Source organism: Ranitomeya imitator, chromosome 6 (assembly GCF_032444005.1).
Source record: "Ranitomeya imitator isolate aRanImi1 chromosome 6, aRanImi1.pri, whole genome shotgun sequence".
Lineage (NCBI taxonomy): Eukaryota > Metazoa > Chordata > Amphibia > Anura > Dendrobatidae > Ranitomeya > Ranitomeya imitator.
In genome coordinates, this window is record NC_091287.1 from 395,467,167 (window position 1) to 395,492,640 (window position 25,474).

General features: G+C 46.3%; 1 protein-coding gene across 1 annotated transcript in view; it reads left to right on the plus strand.

Annotated features, from left to right (window-relative positions):
- Positions 1 to 2,442: 2,442 nt before the first annotated feature.
- The window catches only part of YES1 (YES proto-oncogene 1, Src family tyrosine kinase), a 90,676-nt gene continuing 67,644 nt past the window's right edge, over positions 2,443 to 25,474 (plus strand). Inside the window, exon 1 of the mRNA XM_069731157.1 lies at positions 2,443 to 2,790. The gene's annotated coding sequence lies outside the window, so the exon portion shown is untranslated. The remainder of the gene's footprint in view (positions 2,791 to 25,474) is intronic.

Genomic DNA, 25,474 nt, shown 5'->3' on the forward strand with positions numbered 1-25,474 from the left:
GCACTGTATATGCTGTCCCTGTGTATATACTATATATGTAGCACTGTATATACTGTCCCTGTGTATATACTATATATGTAGCACTGTATATACTGTCTCTGTGTATATACTATATATGTAGCACTGTATATACTGTCTCTGTGTATATACTATATATGTAGCACTGTATATGCTGTCCCTGTGTATATACTATATATGTAGCACTGTATATACTGTCCCTGTGTATATACTATATATGTAGCACTGTATATACTGTCCCTGTGTATATACTATATATGTAGCACTGTATATGATGTCCCTGTGTATATACTATATATGTAGCACTGTATATACTGTCCCTGTGTGTATACTATATATGTAGCACTGTATATACTGTCCCTGTGTATATACTATATATGTAGCACTGTATATACTGTCTCTGTGTATATACTATATATGTAGCACTGTATATACTGTCCCTGTGTATATACTATATATGTAGCACTGTATATGCTGTCCCTGTGTATATACTATATATGTAGCACTGTATATACTGTCCCTGTGTATATACTATATATGTAGCACTGTATATACTGTCCCTGTGTATATACTATATATGTAGCACTGTATATGATGTCCCTGTGTATATACTATATATGTAGCACTGTATATGATGTCCCTGTGTATATACTATATATGTAGCACTGTATATACTGTCCCTGTGTATATACTATATATGTAGCACTGTATATGATGTCCCTGTGTATATACTATATATGTAGCACTGTATATGATGTCCCTGTGTATATACTATATATGTAGCACTGTATATACTGTCCCTGTGTATATACTATATATGTAGCACTGTATATGATGTCCCTGTGTATATACTATATATGTAGCACTGTATATGATGTCCCTGTGTATATACTATATATGTAGCACTGTATATACTGTCCCTGTGTATATACTATATATGTAGCACTGTATATGATGTCCCTGTGTATATACTATATATGTAGCACTGTATATACTGTCCCTGTGTATATACTATATATGTAGCACTGTATATACTGTCTCTGTGTATATACTATATATGTAGCACTGTATATACTGTCCCTGTGTATATACTATATATGTAGCACTGTATATACTGTCCCTGTGTATATACTATATATGTAGCACTGTATATGATGTCCCTGTGTATATACTATATATGTAGCACTGTATATACTGTCCCTGTGTGTATACTATATATGTAGCACTGTATATACTGTCCCTGTGTATATACTATATATGTAGCACTGTATATACTGTCTCTGTGTATATACTATATATGTAGCACTGTATATACTGTCTCTGTGTATATACTATATATGTAGCACTGTATATGCTGTCCCTGTGTATATACTATATATGTAGCACTGTATATACTGTCCCTGTGTATATACTATATATGTAGCACTGTATATACTGTCCCTGTGTATATACTATATATGTAGCACTGTATATGATGTCCCTGTGTATATACTATATATGTAGCACTGTATATACTGTCCCTGTGTGTATACTATATATGTAGCACTGTATATACTGTCCCTGTGTATATACTATATATGTAGCACTGTATATACTGTCTCTGTGTATATACTATATATGTAGCACTGTATATACTGTCCCTGTGTATATACTATATATGTAGCACTGTATATGCTGTCCCTGTGTATATACTATATATGTAGCACTGTATATACTGTCCCTGTGTATATACTATATATGTAGCACTGTATATGATGTCCCTGTGTATATACTATATATGTAGCACTGTATATGATGTCCCTGTGTATATACTATATATGTAGCACTGTATATACTGTCCCTGTGTATATACTATATATGTAGCACTGTATATGCTGTCCCTGTGTATATACTATATATGTAGCACTGTATACGATGTCCCTGTGTATATACTATATATGTAGCACTGTATATGCTGTCCCTGTGTATATACTATATATGTAGCACTGTATATACTGTCCCTGTGTATATACTATATATGTAGCACTGTATATGCTGTCCCTGTGTATATACTATATATGTAGCACTGTATATGATGTCCCTGTGTATATACTATATATGTAGCACTGTATATGATGTCCCTGTGTATATACTATATATGTAGCACTGTATATACTGTCCCTGTGTATATACTATATATGTAGCACTGTATATAATGTCCCTGTGTATATACTATATATGTAGCACTGTATATGATGTCCCTGTACACGATGCAGCCTGTCAGGTGTGGCCGCGGGCAGGAGGTTGGGGAAGGTGAGCTGTCCGTGTCGCTCCCTGAGGTAACCACCTCTGCAGGCAGCCATGTTGGGCGCACGCTGTCTCTCCGGCATTGTCGCCCCTCCTCGCCGCGGCCCGTACACAGGAGGCGGCTCCTCCGCGCTCACAGACACCAACCACTGCCGGCAGCGGCCACCCCGTGCTGTATTATTGTGCCGCCCCTGCAGCCAGTCCTCATCCGCGTCCTCCGAGTCTCCGCCTCTTCCCCGCCCCCTGGACTGTTGGGAGGAGGGTGGGAGAAATCACAGGACCGGACCCTGGTGTGTCAGCCTGGCGGAGGTGGGGAGAGAGCAAAGTGCACGGCCCGGGGCTGCAGTACCGACATGGAGTGATTACCGCCGGACGTCCGCTGACCATGGCCGCCGTGTCCCTCAGAGAGTGAGGCGGACGTGTCCCGGCATCAGCCCTCGGAGGAGCAAGCAACTTATGTGAGGCCGGGGCTCGGAGGACACCCAGGTAAGGGCAGAGCCGGCAGCTGTCCCCGGCCGCCTCCCTCCCGCACCCGGCAGCTGTCCCCGGCCGCCTCCCCCCCGCACCCGGCAGCTGTCCCCGGCCGCCTCCCCCCCGCACCCGGCAGCTGTCCCCGGCCGCCTCCCCCCCGCACCCGGCAGCTGTCCCCGGCCGCCTCCCCCCCGCACCCGGCAGCTGTCCCCGGCCGCCTCCCTCCCGTTGTCCCCGGCCGCCTCCCTCCCGTTGTCCCCGGCCGCCTCCCTCCCGTTGTCCCCGGCCGCCTCCCTCTGACACCCCGCGGCCGTCTCCAGCCGTACATTTCGTTATTGTGCTGGGAAGCCTGACACCAGGCCCGCACCCCGCCGTCCCCGCCCTCCTCCAGCCGTCAGGATGCAGCCTCCCCGGGCCGGGCTGTGGCCGAGGGCTCCCAGGATGGCTGCTGGCAGGAGGCAGAACTTCTCCACAACTTGCGCCCTCCCCGGCTGTCTGGCTGATGTGCTGGAGCCCGGGTACCGTGACGTGCCCCTGCAGGCAGCCACCGCCTCGGTTCCGGATTGCTCAGGTTCACTGGCACTTGCCCTTACTACGCCAGTGGGCTTCCTTATTGGTGTAGCCTGGGTGGTCTAGGACCAGGCATGCGCCCCTAACCCAGTAATAATGCCTCCTGTGTCATCACTGAATAGACCGCAGTCCCCTAATCCAAGCCTGCGCGCGCTGCACCCCTCTCCGCAGAGCGGCTGGCACAGTGACGGCGCTGCACCCCTCTCCGCAGAGCGGCTGGCACAGTGACGGCGCTGCACCCCTCTCCGCAGAGCGGCTGGCACGGTGACGGCGCTGCACCCCTCTCCGCAGAGCGGCTGGCACGGTGACGGCGCTGCACCCCTCTCCGCAGAGCGGCTGGCACGGTGACGGCGCTGCACCCCTCTCCGCAGAGCGGCTGGCACGGTGACGGCGCTGCACCCCTCTCCGCAGAGCGGCTGGCACAGTGACGGCGCTGCACCCCTCTCCGCAGAGCGGCTGGCACAGTGACGGCGCTGCACCCCTCTCCGCAGAGCGGCTGGCACGGTGACGGCGCTGCACCCCTCTCCGCAGAGCGGCTGGCACGGTGACGGCGCTGCACCCCTCTCCGCAGAGCGGCTGGCACGGTGACGGCGCTGCACCCCTCTCCGCAGAGCGGCTGGCACGGTGACGGCGCTGCCCCCCTCTCCGCAGAGCGGCTGGCACGGTGACGGCGCTGCCCCCCTCTCCGCAGAGCGGCTGGCACGGTGACGGCGCTGCCCCCCTCTCCGCAGAGCGGCTGGCACGGTGACGGCGCTGCACCCCTCTCCGCAGAGCGGCTGGCACGGTGACGGCGCTGCACCCCTCTCCGCAGAGCGGCTGGCACGGTGACGGCGCTGCACCCCTCTCCGCAGAGCGGCTGGCACGGTGACGGCGCTGCACCCCTCTCCGCAGAGCGGCTGGCACGGTGACGGCGCTGCACCCCTCTCCGCAGAGCGGCTGGCACGGTGACGGCGCTGCACCCCTCTCCGCAGAGCGGCTGGCACGGTGACGGCGCTGCACCCCTCTCCGCAGAGCGGCTGGCACGGTGACGGCGCTGCACCCCTCTCCGCAGAGCGGCTGGCACGGTGACGGCGCTGCACCCCTCTCCGCAGAGCGGCTGGCACGGTGACGGCGCTGCACCCCTCTCCGCAGAGCGGCTGGCACGGTGACGGCGCTGCACCCCTCTCCGCAGAGCGGCTGGCACGGTGACGGCGCTGCACCCCTCTCCGCAGAGCGGCTGGCACGGTGACGGCGCTGCACCCCTCTCCGCAGAGCGGCTGGCACGGTGACGGCGCTGCACCCCTCTCCGCAGAGCGGCTGGCACGGTGACGGCGCTGCACCCCTCTCCGCAGAGCGGCTGGCACGGTGACGGCGCTGCACCCCTCTCCGCAGAGCGGCTGGCACGGTGACGGCGCTGCACCCCTCTCCGCAGAGCGGCTGGCACGGTGACGGCGCTGCACCCCTCTCCGCAGAGCGGCTGGCACGGTGACGGCGCTGCACCCCTCTCCGCAGAGCGGCTGGCACGGTGACGGCGCTGCACCCCTCTCCGCAGAGCGGCTGGCACGGTGACGGCGCTGCACCCCTCTCCGCAGAGCGGCTGGCACGGTGACGGCGCTGCACCCCTCTCCGCAGAGCGGCTGGCACGGTGACGGCGCTGCACCCCTCTCCGCAGAGCGGCTGGCACGGTGACGGCGCTGCACCCCTCTCCGCAGAGCGGCTGGCACGGTGACGGCGCTGCACCCCTCACCGCAGAGCGGCTGGCACGGTGACGGCGCTGCACCCCTCTCCGCAGAGCGGCTGGCACGGTGACGGCGCTGCACCCCTCTCCGCAGAGCGGCTGGCACGGTGACGGCGCTGCACCCCTCTCCGCAGAGCGGCTGGCACGGTGACGGCGCTGCACCCCTCTCCGCAGAGCGGCTGGCACGGTGACGGCGCTGCACCCCTCACCTCAGGGGCCTTGATGAATTGTAGACCATCGGCCTACAGCTCAGGACACTGGTGGGGCAGGCGGCCGATATTGGTCATGTTTGGGCCTATACACCTCAAAGTGGCAGTTTTCCTGGAGATCAGGACCCCCAGCCAGAAGTCCGGCTCATGTGCGTGGCTGTGGCTCTTCATCACGAGCGATGTCACTTCTTAGGGTTGAGGTAGCAGCAAAGATGAAAGTTGGTAGAATAATAAAATATGGGGAACATAATCCAACAAAACAATCCACATAGTGCTCTGTAAAATCAGTGCTCATCTAGAAAATGGTTTGGGCTCACTGATTCTGATGTGCTGGATGAGCCATCCAAATCTTAGCAAGTGGGGTAAGGGGTAGTAAATATGACTGACCTCCCCTGTCGTGCTCCGCGTATGTCCCCCAGTGTGGTCCTGGCCTCCCTAATGTCTCTCTACTCTTTAATGACCTCTGATACGTTTTTTAACGGCGCTGAGAAATAATTGTATAGCCCCCCCAGCATCAGAAAATGATAAGGTTAGGGGTGTGTTGGCTTAGGGTTGGGTTTAGCGTTGTGCTAGAATTAGGGGGTCCACTGTTTAGGCACATCAGTGGGTCTCCAAACGTGACATGGTGCTCACCATCGATTCCAGCCAATTCTGCATTCAAAAAGTTAAATTGTGCTCCCTCCTGAGCCCTGCCGTGCGCCCAAACAGTGGCTTTCCTTCATATATGGGGTATTGGTGAACTTAGGAGAAATCGCACAATAAATTTGGGTGTCGATTTTCTCCCGATACACTTGTGAAAATAAAAAGGTTTGGGTCTAAAGTACTTTTCACTTTTTTCACAAAAAAAAAAATGTTTGTTTTTTTTTTCCTTCCACATTTCATTAAAGGTAACCTGTCACCCCGTTTTTTCAGTACGAGATAAAAATACTGTTAAATAGGGCCTGAGCTGTGCGTTACTATAGTGTATTTTGTGTACCCTGATTCCCAACCTATGCTGCCGAAATAACTTGCCAAAGTCGCCGTTTTCGCCTGTCAATCAGGCTGGTCAGGTCATATGGGCGTGGCGACATCGCTGTTTCTTCCCCCAGATCTTGCATATCTTTCCGTTGGTGGCGTAGTGGTTTGCGCATGCCCATCTTCTGAATCCACTGGGCAGGAGAAGAAAAAACGCGCAATCTGCGCTATTTCCCTGGTGATCTTTGGGGGCGGCCATCTTCCGGAGGCCGCGCGTGCGCATATGGAGTCCTCTGCTGCCCGGGGCTTCAGGAAAATGGCCGCGGGTGCGCAGATGGAGATCGCGGCGGCCATTTTCCTGAAGCCGAGATGACTCAGAAGATGGGCATGCGCAAACCACTACGCCACCAACGGAAAGATATGCAAGATCCGGGGGAAGAAACAGCGATGTCGCCACGCTCATATGACCTGACCAGCCTGATTGACAGGCGAAAACGGCGACTTTGGTAAGTTATTTCGGCAGCATAGGTAGGGAATCAGGGTACACAAAATACACTATAGTAACGCACAGCTCAGGCCCTATGTAACAGTATTTTTATCTCGTACTGAAAAAACGGGGTGACAGGTTCCCTTTAATTCCTGTGAAGCACCTGAAAGGTTAATATACTTTTTGAATATGGTGGTTTTGAGCACCTTGATGGGTGACGTTTCTAGAATGCTGTCACTTTTGGGTATTTTCTGTCATATTGACCCCTCAAAGTCACTTCAAATGTGAGGTGGACCCTAAAAAAAAAAAAAAAAAAAAAAAAAATGGTTGTGTAAATTTTGTTGGAAAAATGAGAAATCGCTGGTCAACTTTTAACCCTCATAACAAGTTTGAAAATTGCAAAATGTTCAAAATTTTTGCCAAATTTCAGTGTTTTTTCATAAACACAAGCCTTGTCGAATAAATTTTACCTCTAACATGAAATATAATATGTCACGAAACAACAGTCTCAGTCAGTGGGATCCTTGGAAGCGTTCCAGAGCTATAACCTCATGACGTGTCACTGGTCAGAATTGTGAAAATTGGCTCGGTCATTCAGTCCCGACGCGTTTCGTCCACCTGTTAATGTGGATTCATCAGGGGAGATTTAAGTAAATCTTGGAAACTGTAATGAAGATAAGGGGACATAAGTCCTGGGGGGTAACTGTGATCAAGGCAACCCTTCTCCGCATGCAGAGTGCTGTACACTAAACAGAATAATAATAATCTTTAATTTTTTTTATATAGCGCTAACATATTTCGCAGCGCTTTACAGTTTGTGCAAACTTCATCCCGAGGTTCCCATGAAATGCACTTATAAGAAGGGTGCAGGACACTAGAGATGGGAAGTGCACCAATCCGGTAATATCTAAGAGCTTCTGACTGATCATTGTAGGTGAGCTGTGGTTTTCGGCCATTAGTGGTCATTAAAGTGTACTGAGCTGTACTCTTCCGCTCCATACAGTTTACATCCTGCCAGGGTCTAACAGCTAATCGGGCCCCCACCATTGTGAAATTGATGACCTATCCAATGCATAGGCCTTAAATATTCGAGGTTTCCAACAAGTTTGGAGCAAAAGAATATAAATCCTTTATTCGTTATATAGGTATTGATCAGATCTTTCTGTGTTGTGTTTTCATACTATGGCGGACAAGTGTCCAGGATTCGGTTCCGGTCCTGAATTGCTGGCAGTATCCTGCAACGTAGGGACACAATCGTTCTTTCTCTGTGCTGATCTGACTGTAGATCCTGTGACACAGGAAGACGCGGTTAGTCCCTGTAGTGACGCTGCTGACTGTTTGCGTGTAAGTTCCTGTTGAAGGCACAGGAAGCTCATAGAACTGATCCCATTCTTGACAAAATCCTATTTCCTGTGCAGTGCTATTTTTTTATGACCTTTTCATGTGTCCCAGAAACTTCTGCCACGATTCTTCTCCATGTGCACATGCACTAGTCTCCTATGTATGGTCTTGTCCCAGCTCTCGGGGATCTATAGTGCTGTTACTTTGGGTCATTAGGCTCGCAAACCAGCCAGGACTCGTGAACCTAGGCCAAATGTGATTTATATTTTTTTGCATATTGGAGCATATTTATCGATACTGTCTAATTAGTGTACTCTGAGACTAGACAGTGGTAAAATGTGCTGGGTTTATTACAATGGTTAATGCTGTTTGATACATTTGGAACTTCCTTAAAGGGAACCAGACTGTCCATAACCTCTGCTATAGACAATTCCTATAGTCTGAAAGGGTAATTTATGTGCCGTATTATTATTATCTATGCTATTGAACCAGGGCAAGTCCAGCAGGACGTCTCTTCCCCCAGCCTAGTCCTGCCCCGTATCCTTTACTCACTTCGACCCTGGCTTGATTGACCGCTTTATACACTTCTGGTCATGGCAGAAACCCTGGAAATATCATACATGCATGAAAAGTGCTGGCGACGCTACCATGAGCAGGAGGGCATGGAGGCTGCCGGTCATGCCGAGTCAGGTGTGATTATGTTATTCAATTATATAGCGCCATTAATTCCACAGCGCTTTTATAGACATCATCACTGTCCCCATTGGGGCTCACCATCTAAATTCCCTATCCGTATGTCTTTGGAGTGTGGGAGGAAACCGGAGAACCCAGAGGAAACCCACGCAAACACGTAGAGAACATACAAACTCCTTGCAGATGTTGTCCTTGGTGGGGTTTGGACCTCAGCGCTGCAAGGCTGCAGTGCTAACCACTGAGCACCATGCTGCCCGTGATTAGAGGGTCCATGGCACGTGTAGCTGAGTAATTCGGCCCTATTGTTTCCTTACTACACAGACAGGGTGGCAAAGCTATGCAGCCGTGTAGGATGCCGTGGTTTTCATGGTGGATGTTACAAAAATTGATCGTTTGTTGCAGGGCTGTGGAGTCGGAGTCTACATATTTTGGTGGAGTTGGTGTAAAATGAGCCAACTCTGACTCCTAAAATATATAATAAATTGAGTACAGTAGCACAGCGCAGGATGTGCTGTAAATGTTTTCATAATCATTTGGTAAAGCTATGAAATGTCCCTTTATGAACATGCTCACTGGTGGGGTTGGAAGTCAGGGAAATTGAGGAGTCAGTGGGAATCGGTGGTTTGGCTTACCGACTCCACAGCCCTGGTTTGTTGGACAATCCACAGAAAAACTCAAGACCGTTAAACAATTCATTGTTAAGAGTCAATTTGAAAACGGAAGCGACTTCCTTGTGTCCATACCTTTCCAGGAATCGCTAAGTGTTTAGCAGTGGCATGGTTTTTTTATTTTGTGTTTAACACAAGATGGCCCACATTCACCACTAAAATTCTGCACTGGTTTACGTGGTGGCAAGAGTAATGGCACAACACAGGGTGCAATAATCACACACTGTACATGCTGACATCGCTACTGCACTCATAGATTAGAGCGGCAACTATAGGATCGGGACAGTGGCCGCCTCATAGAAATCGGTCTATTTATCGCTGAAATATTTGTAGATTGATTTGTGTACTTCACCAGTAACCGTGCACGTGCCCTGATATTTCAGCCATATTTCTCTAAAGCTATAGAACCTCAAGTTACCTGTGTTTTGCTAATGTCTCTTAAGAGGTTAATAGCTCTGCTTGTTGGAAGAGGAAATAAATCCTGTAATCCTGCTTTTGACCCTCTTCCACATGAATAGTCATAGAGAAGGAGGAGGAAAGGAATTCATTGCCAGGCGCCCCCTCCCTCCTCGCACATCCCTTCATACAAACGCACTGCTGTCCTGTCTGATGACGGCCGAGAACAACTGTTTGGAAGCACTGTGGCTTCTTTCTTCTCCATCTTATTGAATGATTGAAGATGACAGCATGACCATGTTGGTTGGTGACACGGAGGTACAACAGTGACTTGTCAATGGGAAGCCTCCCCTCCAGTGAACCCATGCTTATAAGTTTGGGGCAGGCACTAATATACATTTATTTATTACACCGAGCTTGGCCTAATGCAAACACCATCAACTAATAATCAGAAAAGGGGATCTCCTTATGTACATATTATTTAGAAACAACCATACAGAAAAAGTATGTACATCAGAAAAAGGGATCACCACAACAATCTATAAAGTTCAAGAATATAACAATATTTATTTTAAACACCACACAAAAAACAGTTAAACGGTTAAAAAAAAACCCAACAAAGTGGGTAGAGGTTATGGGTCCACATGAATATATGGTTAATACCAAGAAAGAACACTGCACAGCAAAATTTAAATCACAATTAGTATCCACATAGTCCAATTTTCAGCAACTAGTTATATGCATGCTGTTATATACAAAAAGTGCCAAACCCCAGCACGTTATGCTGATATAAATATCTATCCAAAAAAACTGCATTTATACCCAGGTTGTATACTAGTATCAGGGAAAACCAAAAGTAAGTGAATAATCATCAAGGTTCTCACCCAGAGAAGACCCTCTCCTTTTTACCCAACCTAACAAACAGGTATCCCTTCTGGTATTGGTATGGCAGGCATAGTGGACGTAGTAGGCTGTGTCGGTATTCAGACACCTGCACTTTAGGTGCCTCCGCAGTCCTGGTGCGTCGCTCTGGGGTTGTGATATTTTTTGTGGACAAAAATACTGCATCATCAAGGGAGCAGTGTGAGGAGTTGGAGGCATGAATGGGGCTGGGTGCGGGTGCTCCGCGTCATTCGTGTGGTTGTGGTGGCAGGTTGTTAGGAATACGTGGGGTATGAATTTGTAGTAATGGCATGCGCGGTTTACAAGAGCAGGGCAGCTCTAGTAGAGATTGGATATTATTATTATTATTCATTTTCATAGCACCATTTATTCCATGGCGCTTTACATGTGAATTAATTGTAGGCCAGATTTGTTCTGCAGGCCTGAGTTTGACATGTAGGGGTTAGAAGAAAGCCTTGGTCCAATCTTAGTGTGGCATATTACCTCCACAGCAAAACCGAAGGTGTCAATACTGAAATAGAAACGTTTACATATATCCTCAGTGGGGGGTCTACAGAGACCAGAAGAGGACACGGCTTAGGTGAGCACCATTTCTTTATTTACTTCTAGAAGATTTCTGCCTCAAATCCGACCTCTGTAAATTTACCTTCACACTGGGTTTCCGAAAAGTCCACAGTGTCAAATCCACCCATTTACATCTTGCTATATCCTATTACCACACAACAACAGAGTACGAGGACATGTTGGCTTTGTTGTAGTAGTTCTGGACCCTTCTGTTGAGTTACTTCTTTTCCAGGCCACCTGTATAGAGTTTGATGGATGTGGTTATACTAGACCGGACATCACTTGCATCCACCACAGCCATAGCCATCACATTCCTGCCATCTCACATTTCCCTGCCAGGTTATTGTTTTAGAACTAAATCTTTGAAGTGAGTTCTTTATGAGAACATATTTCATGGTGATCCATCACCATCCTGATTCTGAGACATAAAACACTATTGACTAGCTGCTTTGGGGAAAAGACCTCTTGCAGGTACATGATGGAGGTTCAGCTGGGCATTTCTCAGTAACAAAGAGAACAATTTGACTTTCATGGGACAATAGTAAGAACTTCCATTATGGTATATCAAAAGGCAACCACCTAAATTCCCACTGAAAGTTGCTGCAGTGCATTAGGGCTTGTGCACACGTTGCAAATTTGGTGCGTTTTTGCCGTGCAGATTTGCTAGCAAAATTTGAAGCAATCCTGATGCCAGCAAAGTGAATAGCTTATTTGTGACATGCAGAAAATAATTTGCAGCAGGTCAATGTTCTGTGTTTTTGCCCTGCGTTTTTCACCATTGACTTCACTCAAATCAGTCAAACGCAGGGCAAAACGTGGGTATTCGCAGCTGCGTTTTTCCTGCCAATAGATGCAGACATTTTTGCACTCATTAATTTAATGAGTGCACATAGCCTTAGATGCCATGGCTCTCAGCTGTACTACTCTTCCGGCATAGTGCCATGGCTTCCATTATGGATAGAAAATACAGTAACTTGTACTGCTATGAATGGTGACTACCTGGCAGACTTGTATTTAGCTAATCATTTCTAAATAGTTTTGAATTTAATAATTGTATTAATACAGTTTTTAAATATTAGAATTTCGGTAAAATGAAATCCAAGAATGTCTTCAGTGTTCTATTTTTCCTTTTAATTATGTGGCTGCCTCAATCGCTTTCTGCCTGACAAGTGGTGTGATGTGACCATCCATTCATCCTCACCACACATTGCTGCTTGGTGTGACACTAGCTGCTTATTAATGGTTTTATTGGTATACTGTGTGTTTCAGGTTTTGTGCCGGGATTGTGGCTGTTATCTATTTAATTCCCAGAGTTGACGTATCTATAATTGATTATTTGGAATATACTGGTCTACATATGGTCATAGAGGAAACAGATGGTTCATTTATGTCCGAGAAGAAGAACGTAGATGGGACTTTTGCTGCTGAAAAGTGTGGATGTGGCTGGGAGCGTTGCCAGCCAGGAGTAAAAGCCGACTTTTCAGTTGTGTTAACCTGGTGATCACCCGCATCATTATTTAGCATGGGCTGGAGCTATATTGTTAGTTGTAATTTGGTCCTGAATCACCTGGGCCTCTCTATTACTTGCTAGCGTAGAGGCCTAAATCTGTCTTTTATGTAAATTGTTTTGTTTTTTAAACCTTGTTTTTAATGTGTTTTTATTTCTGTAGCAAAAATGCTTTGGTCGTACATTTTTGTATGAGTCAGTAGGGAAATATCAGATGAAATCATAAACTGCTTTTTTTTTTTTTTTTGTTAGTGGCTGCTTTCACTTGCCTGCTCATCCATTTGAGTTTGCCTCTTGCAGATATATTTTCATACAAACTCAAATGGATGAGCACTAATCTTGGTGTGTTAGATATATTTGACTTTCTCCATGTCTAATCGACCATTGATACTGTGAAATTGGGGTAAAGTGGTTATTGAGACTATGGATGTATATCTGTATTGCTTTAACAATTGAGTCTACAAATAGAGGTAATTTACTATAGTTTTGTCCTACCTGTAACTAAATGTTGGTGTTTGATTCCTAGGATAATGGAGCAATAGCCTACGGTGACAGGTTAATTTTGGTTATTAGGGTTGGGATTGGTGCTCTCCAAGATTAACGTGTCATAAATACTTGTCATGTATCCTTTCTGATCTTTAACTTTGGGTATGGTTGTCTTATGTAATCCCCTTAGTGCTGTAGGAATGATCCTGTATAGTGTGAGCAGCTCCCTATGTGTATACTCGCGGTTACACATTGTTATACAGTATATAGGGCACCTTAGGGACAGCCGTGAGGATGCCAACCTCCGCTGTAGGCAGAGTTTCAGTATAGGAGATGTCAGGGTACATATATAACATCCCATTTTACTCAATCGTTTGCACTTTGTGTTGTTTGTCAATGCACACCATTTTTATAGGTGATTTAAATAGTTAATGTATTAAAAATAAGGTCCCCATTTGATTCCCTACTGATTGAGACCTTGTAACTCAATTTTTCTCCTCCTTTTATACAGACACTAGATGGTGGCCCGATTCTAACGTATTGGGTATTCTAGAATATGTAGGTAGTATATAGCACAGGATACGTACTATATTGCACAGTGACGTAGTATATAACACAACCGACGTAGTATATAACACAACCGACGTAGTATATAGCAGAGCTACGTAGTATATTGCACAGCCACGTAGTATATAACATAGCCACGTAGTGTATAGCACAAGTATGTAGTATATTGGCCAGCCACGTAGTATATTGCACAGGCACGTAGTGTATTGCACAGCATAACAGAGCCCACGCAGTATGTAACACAGCCCACATAGTATATAGCAATGTGGGCACTATACAGTGGGGCAAAAAAGTATTTAGTCAGTCAGCAATAGTGCAAGTTCCACCACTTAAAAAGATGAGAGGCGTCTGTAATTTACATCATAGGTAGACCTCAACTATGGGAGACAAACTGAGAAAAAAAAATCCAGAAAATCACATTGTCTGTTTTTTTAACATTTTATTTGCATATTGTGGTGGAAAATAAGTATTTGGTCAGAAACAAAATTTCATCTCAATACTTTGTAATATATCCTTTGTTTGCAATGACAGAGGTCAAACGTTTTCTGTAAGTCTTCACAAGGTTGCCACACACTGTTGTTGGTATGTTGGCCCATTCCTCCATGCAGATCTCCTCTAGAGCAGTGATGTTTTTGGCTTTTCGCTTGGCAACACGGACTTTCAACTCCCTCCAAAGGATTTCTATAGGGTTGAGATCTGGAGACTGGCTAGGCCACTCCAGGACCTTGAAATGCTTCTTACAAAGCCACTCCTTCGTTGCCCTGGCGGTGTGCTTTGGATCATTGTCATGTTGAAAGACCCAGCCACGTTTCATCTTCAATGCCCTTGCTGATGGAAGGAGGTTTGCACTCAAAATCTCACGATACATGGCCCCATTCATTCTTTCATGTACCCGGATCAGTCGTCCTGGCCCCTTTACAGAGAAACAGCCCCAAAGCATGATGTTTCCACCACCATGCTTTACAGTAGGTATGGTGTTTGATGGATGCAACTCAGTATTCTTTTTCCTCCAAACACGACAAGTTGTGTTTCTACCAAACAGTTCCAGTTTGGTTTCATCAGACCATAGGACATTCTCCCAAAACTCCACTGGATCATCCAAATGCTCTCTAGCAAACTTCAGACGGGCCCGGACATGTACTGGCTTAAGCAGTGGGACACGTCTGGCACTGCAGGATCTGAGTCCATGGTGGCGTAGTGTGTTACTTATGGTAGGCCTTGTTACATTGGTCCCAGCTCTCTGCAGTTCATTCACTAGGTCCCCCCGCGTGGTTCTGGGATTTTTGCTCACCGTTCTTGTGATCATTCTGACCCCACGGGGTGGGATTTTGCGTGGAGCCCCAGATCGAGGGAGATTATCAGTGGTCTTGTATGTCTTCCATTTTCTAATTGTTGCTCCCACTGTTGATTTCTTCACTCCAAGCTGGTTGGCTATTGCAGATTCAGTCTTCCCAGCCTGGTGCAGGGCTACAATTTTGTTTCTGGTGTCCTTTGACAGCTCTTTGGTCTTCACCATAGTGGAGTTTGGAGTCAGACTGTTTGAGGGTGTGCACAGGTGTCTTTTTATACTGATAACAAGTTTAAACAGGTGCCATTACTACAGGTAATGAGTGGAGGAAAGAGGAGACTCTTAACCCCTTCCCGACCTGTGACACAGCGTATGCGTCATGAAAGTCGGTGCCAATCCGACCTGTGACGCATATGCTGTGTCACAGAAAGATCGCGTCCCTGCAGGCCGGGTGAAAGGGTTAACTCCCATTTCACCCGATCTGCAGGGACAGGGGGAGTGGTAGTTTAGCCCAGGGGGGGTGGCTTCACCCCCTCGTGGCTACGATCGCTCTGATTGGCTGTTGAAAGTGAAACTGCCAATCAGAGCGATTTGTAATATTTCACCTAAAAAAATGGTGAAATATTACAATCCAGCCATGGCCGATGCTGCAATATCATCGGCCATGGCTGGAAATACTAATGTGCCCCCACCCCACCCCTCCGATCGCCCCCCCAGCCCCCCGATCTGTGGTCCGCTCCCCTCCGTCCTGTGCTCCGCTCCCCCGTCCTCCTGTCCGCTCCCCCGTGCTCCAATCACACCCCCCCGTGCTCCAATCAAACCCCCCCGCACTCCGATCCCCCCCCGTGCTCCGAACCACCCCCCCTGCACACCGATCCCCCCCCCCTGCACACCGATCCCCCCCCCTGCACACCGATCCACCCGCCCGCACACCGATCACTCTCCCCCATGCTCCGATCCCTCCCCCCCGTGCTCCGACGCCCCCCCGTGCCCTGATCTCCCCCCCCTGTGCCCTGATCTCCCCCCCCTTATACTTACCGATCCTGGCGGGGTCCGTCAGTCTTCTTCCCCGAGCGCCGCCATGTTCCAAAATGGCGGGCGCATGCGCAGTGCGCCCGCCGAATCTGCCGGCCGGCAGATTCGTTCCAATGTGAATTTTGATCACTGTGATATAATCTATCACAGTGGTCAAAATAAAAAAACAGTAAATGACCCCCCCCATTTGTCCCCCATAGATAGGGACAATAATAAAATAAAGAATTTTTTTTTTTTTCACTAAGGTTGGAGTTAGAACTAGGGTTAGGGTTAGGGGTAGGGGTAGGGGTAGGGTTAGGGGTAGGGTTAGGGGTAGGGTTAGGGGTAGGGTTAGGGTTAGGGGTAGGGTTAGGGTTAGGGTTAGGGTTTCGGTATGTGCACACGTATTCTGGTCCTCTGCGGATTTTTCTGCAGCGGATTTGATAAATCCGCAGTGCTAAACCGCTGCGGATTTATGGCAGATTTACCGCGGTTTTTCTGCGCATTTCACTGCGGTTTTACAACTGCGATTTTCTATTGGAGCAGTTGTAAAACCGCTGTGGAATCCGCAGAAAGAAGTGACATGCTGCGGAATGTAAACCGCTGCGTTTCCGTGCAGTTTTTCCGCAGCATGTGTACAGCGATTTTTGTTTCCCATAGGTTTACATTGAAATGTAAACTCATGGGAAACTGCTGCGGATCCGCAGCGTTTTCCAAAGCGTGTGCACATACCTTTAGAATTAGGCTATGTGCACACGGTGCAGATTTGGCTGCGGATCCGCAGCGGATTGGCCGCTGCGGATCCGCAGCAGTGTTCCATCAGGTTTACAGTACCATGTAAACCTATGGAAAACCAAATCCGCTGTGCCCATGGTGCGGAAAATACCGCACGGAAACGCTGCGTTGTATTTTCCGCAGCATGTCAATTCTTTGTGCGGATTCCGCAGCGTTTTACACCTATTCCTCAATAGGAATCCGCAGGTGAAATCCGCAGTAAATCCGCAGGTAAAACGCAGTGCCTTTTACCCGCGGATTTTTCAAAAATGGTGCGGAAAAATCTCACACGAATCCGCAACGTGGGTACATAGCCTTAGGGTTAGGGTTGGGTTGGAATTAGGGTTGTGGTTAGGGTTAGGGGTGTGTTGGGGTTAGGGTTGTGGTTAGGGGTGTGTTGCGGTTAGGGTTGTGGTTAGGGTTACGGCTACAGTTGGGATAAGGGTTAGGGGTGTGTTGGCGTAAGAATTGAGGGGTTTCCACTGTTTAGGCACATCAGGGGGTCTCCAAACGCAACATGGCGCCACCATTGATTCCAGCCAATCTTTTATTCAAAAAGTCAAATGGTGCTCCTTCCCTTCCGAGCCCCGACGTGTGCCCAAACAGTGGTTTACCCCCACATATGGGGTATCAGTGTACTCAGGACAAACTGGGCAACAATTACTGGGGTCCAATTTCTCCTGTTACCCTTGAGAAAATAAAAAATTGCTTGCTAAAACATCATTTTTGAGGAAAGTAAAATAATTTTTTATTTTCACGGCTCTGCGTTGTAAACGTCTGTGAAGCACTTGGGGGTTCAAAGTGCTCACCACATATCTAGATAAGTTCCTTGGGGGGTCTAGTTTCCAAAATGGGGTCACTTGTGGGGGGTTTCTACTGTTTAGGCACACCAGGGGCTCTGCAAACGCAACGTGACGCCCGCAGACCATTCCATCAAAGTCTGCATTTCAAAACGTCACTACTTGACTTCCGAGCCCCGACATGTGCCCAAACAGTGGTTTACCCCCACATATGGGGTATCAGCGTACTCAGGAGAAACTGGACAACAACTTTTGGGGTCCAATTTCTCCTGTAACCCTTGGGAAAATAAAAAATTCTGGGCTAAAAAATTATTTTTGAGGAAAGAAAACGTATTTATTATTTTCACTGCTCTGTGTTATAAACTTCTGTGAAGCACTTGGGGGTTCAAAGTGCTCACCTCACATCTAGATAAGTTCCTTTCGGGGTCTAGTTTCTAAAATGGGGTCACTTGTGGGGGGTTTCTACTGTTTAGCCACATCAGGGGCTCTGCAAACGCAACGTAACGCCCGCAGAGCATTCCATCAAAGTCTGCATTTCAAAATGTCACTACTTGACTTCCGAGCCCCGACATGTGCCCAAACTGTGGTTTACCCCCACATATGGGGTATCAGCGTACTCAGGAGAAACTGTACAACAACTTTTGGGGTCAAATTTCTCCTGTTACCCTTGGGAAAATAATAAATTGCAGGCTAAAAAATCATTTTAGAGAAAATAAAATTTTTATTTTATTTTCATGGCTCTGCGTTATAAACTTCTGTGAAGCACTTGGAAGTTCAAAGTCCTCACCACACATCTAGATTAGTTCCTTTGGGGGTCTAGTTTCCAAAATGGGGTCATATGTGGGGGATCTCCAATGTTTAGGCACACAGGGGCTCTCCAAACGTGACATGGTGTCCGCTAATGATTGGAGCTAATTTTCCATTTAAAAAGCCAATTGGCGTGCCTTCCCTTCCGAGCCCTGCCGTGCGCCCAAACAGTGGTTTACCCCCACATATGGGGTATCAGCGTACTCAGGACAAACTGGACAACAACATTTGCGGTCCAATTTCTCCTATTACCCTTGGCAAAATAGGAAATTCCAGGCTAAAAATCATTTTTGAGGAAAGAAAAATTATTTTTTATTTTCATGGCTCTGCATTATAAACTTCTGTGAAGCACCTGGGGGTTTAAAGTGCTCAATATGCATCTAGATAAGTTCCTTGGGGGGTCTAGTTTCCAAAATGGGGTCACTTGTGGGGGAGCTCCAATGCATAGGCACACAGGGGCTCTCTAAACGCGACATGGTGTCCGCTAACAATTGGAGCTAATTTTCCATTCAAAAAGTCAAATGGCGCGCCTTCCCTTCCGAGCCCTGCCGTGTGCCCAAACAGTGGTTTACCCCCACATATGAGGTATCGGCGTACTCGGGAGAAATTGCCCAACAAATTTTAGGATTCATTTTATCCTATTGCCCATGTGAAAATGAAAAACTGAGGCGAAAAGAATTTTTTTGTGAAAAAAAAAGTACTTTTTCATTTTTACAGATCAATTTGTGAAGCACCTGAGGGTTTAAAGTGCTCAATATGCATCTAGATAAGTTCCTTGGGGGGTCTAGTTTCCAAAATGGGGTCATTTGTGGGGGAGCTCCAATGTTTAGGCACACGGGGGCTCTCCAAACACGACATGGTGTCCGCTAACGATGGAGATAATTTTTCATTCAAAGAGTCAAATGGCGCTCCTTCCCTTCCGAACCTTACCATGTGCCCAAACAGTGGTTTACCTCCACATGTGAGGTATCGGTGTACTCATGAGAAATTGCCCAACAAATTTTAGGATCCATTTTATCCTGTTGCCCATGTGAAAATGAAAAAAATTGAGGCTAAAAGAATTTTTTTGTGAAAAAAAAGTACTTTTTCATTTTTACGGATCAATTTGTGAAGCCCCCGGGGGTTCAAAGTTCTCACTATGCATCTAGATAAGTTCCTTGGGGCGTCTAGTTTCCAAAATGGGGTCACGTGTGGGGGAGCTCCAATTTTTAGGCACACGGGGGCTCTCCAAACGTGACATGGTGTCCGCTAAAGAGTGGAGCCAATTTTTGATTCAAAAAGTCAAATGGCGCTCCTTCCCTTCCAAGCCCTGCCGTGCGCCCAAACAGTGGTTTACCCCCACATATGAGGTATCAGCGTACTCAGGACAAATTGGACAACAACTTTCGTGGTTCAGTTTCTCCTTGTACCATTGGGAAAATAAAAAAAATGTTGCTAAAAGATAATTTTTGTGACTAAAAAGTTAAATGTTCATTTTTTCCTTCCATGTTGCTTCTGCTGCTGTGAAGCACCTGAAGGGTTAAAAAACTTCTTGAATGTGGTTTTGAGCACCTTGAGGGGTGCATTTTTTAGAATGGTGTCACTTTTGCGTATTTTCATCCATATAGACCCCTCAAACTGACTTCAAATGTGAGGTGGTCCCTAAAAAAAATGGTTTTGTAAATTTCGTTGTAAAAATGAGAAATCGCTGGTCAAATTTTAACTCTTATAACTTCCTAGCAAAAAAATATGTTGTTTCCAAAATTGTGCTGGTGTAAAGTAGACATGTGGGAAATGTTATTTATTAACTATTTTGTGTCACATAACTCTCTGGTTTAACAGAATAAAAATTCAAAATGTGAAAATTGCGAAATTTTCAAAATTTTCGCCAAATTTCTGTTTTTATCACAAATAAACGCAGAATTTATTGACCTAAATTTACCACTAACATGAAGCCCAATATGTCACGAAAAAACAATCTCAGAACCGCTAGGATCCGTTGAAGCGTTCCTGAGTTATTACCTCATAAAGGGACACTGGTCAGAATTGCAAAAAACGGCCAGGTCATTAAGGTCAAAATAGGCTGGGTCATGAAGGGGTTAAAGAAGAAGTTACAGGTCTGTGAGAGCCAGAAATCTTGATTGTTTGTTTCTGACCAAATACTTATTTTCCACCATAATATGCAATAAAAATGATAAAAAAACAGACAATGTGATTTTCTGGATTTTTTTTTCTCAGTTTGTCTCCCATAGTTGAGGTCTACCTATGATGTAAATTACAGACGCCTCTCATCTTTTTAAGTGGTGGAACTTGCACTATTGCTGACTGACTAAATACTTTTTTGCCCCACTGTATGTGTGGTTAAAAAATACTTAAAATAAAAAATAAACATATACTCACCTTCCGAAGGCCCCTTGAAGTCCTGGCGCCTGAGTGCAACAGCTTCCAGTCCCAGGGTTGGTATGAGCGCAGGACCTGTGATGACGTCGCGGTCACATGACCGTGATGTCATGGCAGGTCCTTCTCGCATAGCATCCTTAGCACTGGAACCTGCCGTTTGCACTGCCGAGGACAGCGCGCCACGTCGGAGTGTGAGAATAACTTTTTATTTTTTAATAATTATTATTTGGCACATTAGATCTTTTTACTATTGATGCTGCATTGCCCAGCCCGCGTAGTATGTTGCCCAGCCCACGTAGTATGTTGCCCAGCCCGCGTAGTATATAGCAATGTGGACATCATACCCCTGTTAAAAAAAAAATAAAAAATAAAATAAAAAATAGTTATATACTCACCTTCCGTTGGCCCCTGGATTCAGGAAGCATTTACCGACGCTCCTCGCGCGCTCCGGTCTCAAGAGTGCATTGCGGTCTCGCGAGATGACGTAGTGATCTCGCGAGACCGCTGTCATCATCTTGCGAGATCGCAATGCATGGACCGGTCACTGGAGCGTCGCGAGGAGCGGGAAAGGCGCTGGAAGGTGAGTATATGACGATTTTTTATTTTTAACATTAGATCTTTTTACTATTGATGCTGCATAAGCAGCATCAATAGTAAAAACTTGGTCACACAGGGTTAATAGCGGCGGTAACGGAGTGAGTAACCTGCGGCATAACGCGGTCCGTTACCGCTGGCATTAACCCTGTGTGAGCACTGACTGCTGGGGAGTATGGAGCTGGCGCCGGGCACTGACTGCAGGGGAGTAGGGAGGGACTAATCGGACTGTGGCCGTCGCTGATTGGTCGCGGCAGCCATGACAGGCAGCTGGCGAGACCAATCAGCGACTTGGATTCCATGAGAGGCCGCGACCAATGAATAACCGTGACAGACAGGACAGACAAAGACGGAAGTGACACTTAGACAATTATATAGTAGATTACCGCACAAGATCACAGCTGATTCTTTTTCAGATAAAACATTGCTTTAAAACAGGCAGTGAAATGTTTTGCCTCTTTACGGTCAGACACGGCCATTACACAGTACACAGCAGGGCACATTTATAAGATTATCTCAACACAGGAAAAACATTTTCTTTTAAATCACATCCAATTATGTATATTTTTTTAATTCCAAGATCTAGTGAAGAAAATGAATACATCCCCCAGAGGAAGCTGTGAACTCCATGTGAAACGCATGTTGGGGCTCTATTCTTTTGTCCTGGTAACTTTTTGGCTCCATATGTCTGAGTGCAGTATTAGAGATATTACTTGCTTAGAATAATAGAAATGGCACATGTATCCATAGTGATAGTTACATTCACTTTACAGGCAATGCCCGTTTTGCGTTTTTTAACCCTATAGTTTTTCTGCTGTACTTGTCTCCACTGGGACCTGCAATTTTGTCACATTATATAACTTTTCATGCATCTGTCGCTCAGGTATTGTTTTTTTGTTGTTGTCCCTTTTTTATTGTGTGTATTTTATATAGTTGTCAATGTGTATATTTATTTTGCTAAAAACTTTTGTCTTATTGCTACATATTAATTCTTTGGAGGGGCATTAATATCCACCCCCATTTTGGGCCATAATATAGTTTAGGTGGACCTTTTGTAAAAATCTCGCTAATCTATTGCTATTTATAAGATTCTCAGCACATGAACATTTTATTTTAATCACATCCAATTGTTGAAGTTATTATTATTCCTAGATGTAGTGAATAAAATGATCTGTTCATGGGGAAAATAGTTTTAATGCTTCATTTGCATATTAATTCAAATGCTATTTAATGGGGAATAGGGCAACAGAATATGTCAATATGTCAATGGTTTTGCATTTCAAAGACCTCCATGCATGTATATGGGGGAATTGATATTAACCCCTCTGTGACCTTAGACGTACTATCCCGTCGAGGTGCCCTGGGCTTATCTGACCCTGGACGGGATAGTACGTCATAGCCGATCGGCCGCGCTCACGGGGGGAGCGCGGCCGGGTGTCAGCTGCTTATCGCAGCTGACATCCGGCACTATGTGCCAGGAGCGGTCACGGACCGCCCCCGGCACATTAACCCCTGGCACACCGCGATCAAAGATGATCGCGATGTGCCGGCGGTGCAGGGAAGCACCACGCAGGGAGGGGGCTCCCTGCGGGCTTCCCTGAGACCCCCGGAGCAACGCGATGTGATCGCGTTGCTGCGAGGGTCTCACCTCCCTCCCTGCTCCCTCCAGCCCCGGATCCAAGATGGCCGCGGATCCGGGTCCTGCAGGGAGGGAGGTGGCTTCACAGAGCCTGCTCAGAGCAGGCACTGTGAAGCCTGCAGCGCTGCATATCAGATCAGTGATCTGACAGAGTGCTGTGCAAACTGTCAGATCACTGATCTGTGATGTCCCCCCCTGGGACAAAGTAAAAAAGTAAAAAAAAAATTTTCCAAATGTGTGAAAAAAATAAAAAAAAATATTCCAAAATAATGAAAAAAAAAAAAAATATTATTCCCATAAATACATTTCTTCATCTAAATAAAAAAAAAAACCCAATAAAAGTACACATATTTAGTATCGCCGCGTCCATAACGACCCGACCTATAAAACTGTCCCACTAGTTAACCCCTTCAGTAAACACCGTAAGGAAAAAAAAAAAAAAAACGAGGCAAAAAACAACGCTTTATTATCATACCGCCGAACAAAAAGTGGAATAACACGCGATCAAAAGGACAGATATAAATAACCATGGTACCGATGAAAGCGTCATATTGTCCCGCAAAAAACGAGCCGCCATACAGCATCATCAGCAAAAAAATAAAAAAGTTATAGTCCTGAGAATAAAGCGATGCAAAAATAATTTTTTTCTGTAAAATAGTTTTTATCGTATAAAAGCGCCAAACCATAAAAAAATGATATAAATGAGGTATCGCTGTAATCGTACTGACCCGAAGAATAAAACTGATTTATCAATTTTACCAAACGCGGAACGGTATAAGCGCCTCCCCCAATAGAAATTCATGAATAGCTGGCTTTTGGTCATTCTTCCTCACAAAAATCGGAATAAAAAGCGATCAAAAAATGTCACGTGCCCAAAAATGTTTTCAATAAAAACGTCAACTCGTCCCGCAAAAAACAAGATCTCACATGACTCTGTGGACTCAAATAGGGAAAAATTATAGCTCTCAAAATGTGGTAACGCAAAAAATATTTTTTGCAATAAATAGGGTCTTTCAGTGTGTGACGGCTGCCAATCATAAAAATCCGCTAAAAAACTCGCTATAAAAGTAAATCAAACCCCCCTTCATCACCCCCTTAGTTAGGGAAAAATAAAAAAAAATGTATTTATTTCCATTTTCCCATTAGGGCTAGGGTTAGGGCTAGGGCTAGGGCTAGGGCTAGGGTTAGGGCTAGGGTTAGGGCTAGGGTTAGGGCTAGGGTTAGGGCTAGGGTTAGGGCTAGGGTTAGGGCTAGGGCTAGGGTTAGGGCTAGGGTTGGGGCTACAGTTAGGGTTGGGGCTAAAGTTAGGGTTAGGGTTTAGATTACATTTACAGTTGGGAATAGGGTTGGGATTAGGGTTAGGGGTGTGTCAGGGTTAGAGGTGTGGTTAGGGTTACCGTTGGAATTAGGGTTAGGGGTGTGTTTAGAATAGGGTTTCAGTTATAATTGGGGGGTTTCCACTGTTTCGGCACATCAGGGGCTCTCCAAACACGACATGGCGTCCGATCTCAATTCCAGCCAATTCTGCGTTGAAAAAGTAAAACAGTGCTCCTTCCCTTCCGAGCTCTCCTGTGTGCCCAAACAGGGGTTTACCCCAACATATGGGGTATCAGCGTACTCGGGACAAATTGGACAACAACTTTTGTGGACCAATTTCTCCTGTTACCCTTGGGAAAATACAAAACTGGGGGCTAAAAAATAATTTTTGTGGGAAAACAAAAAGATTTTTTATTTGCATGGCTCTGCGTTATAAACTGTAGTGAAATACTTGGGGGTTCAAAGCTCTCACAACACATCAAGATGAGTTCCTTAGGGGGTCTACTTTCCAAAATGGTGTCACTTGTGGGGGGTTTCTACTGTTTAGGTACATTAGGGGCTCTGCAAACGCAATGTGACGCCTGCAGACCATTCCATCTAAGTCTGCATTCCAAATGGCGCTCCTTCCCTTCCGAGCCCTCCCATGCGCCCAAACGGTGGTTCCCCCCCACATATGGGGTATCAGCGTACTCAGGACAAATTGGACAACAACTTTTGGGGTCCAATTTCTCCTGTTACCCTAGGGAAAATACAAAACTGGGGGCTAAAAAATAATTTTTGTGGGAAAAAAATGTTGTTTTATTTTTATGGCTCTGCATTATAAACTTCTGTGAAGCCCTTGGTGGGTCAAAGTGCTCACCACACATCCAGATAAGTTCCTTAGGGGGTCTACTTTCCAAAATGGTGTCACTTGTGGGGGGTTTCAATGTTTAGGCACATCAGTGGCTCTCCAAACGCAACATGGCGTCCCATCTCAATTCCTGTCAATTTTGCATTGAAAAGTCAAACGGCGCTCCTTCCCTTCC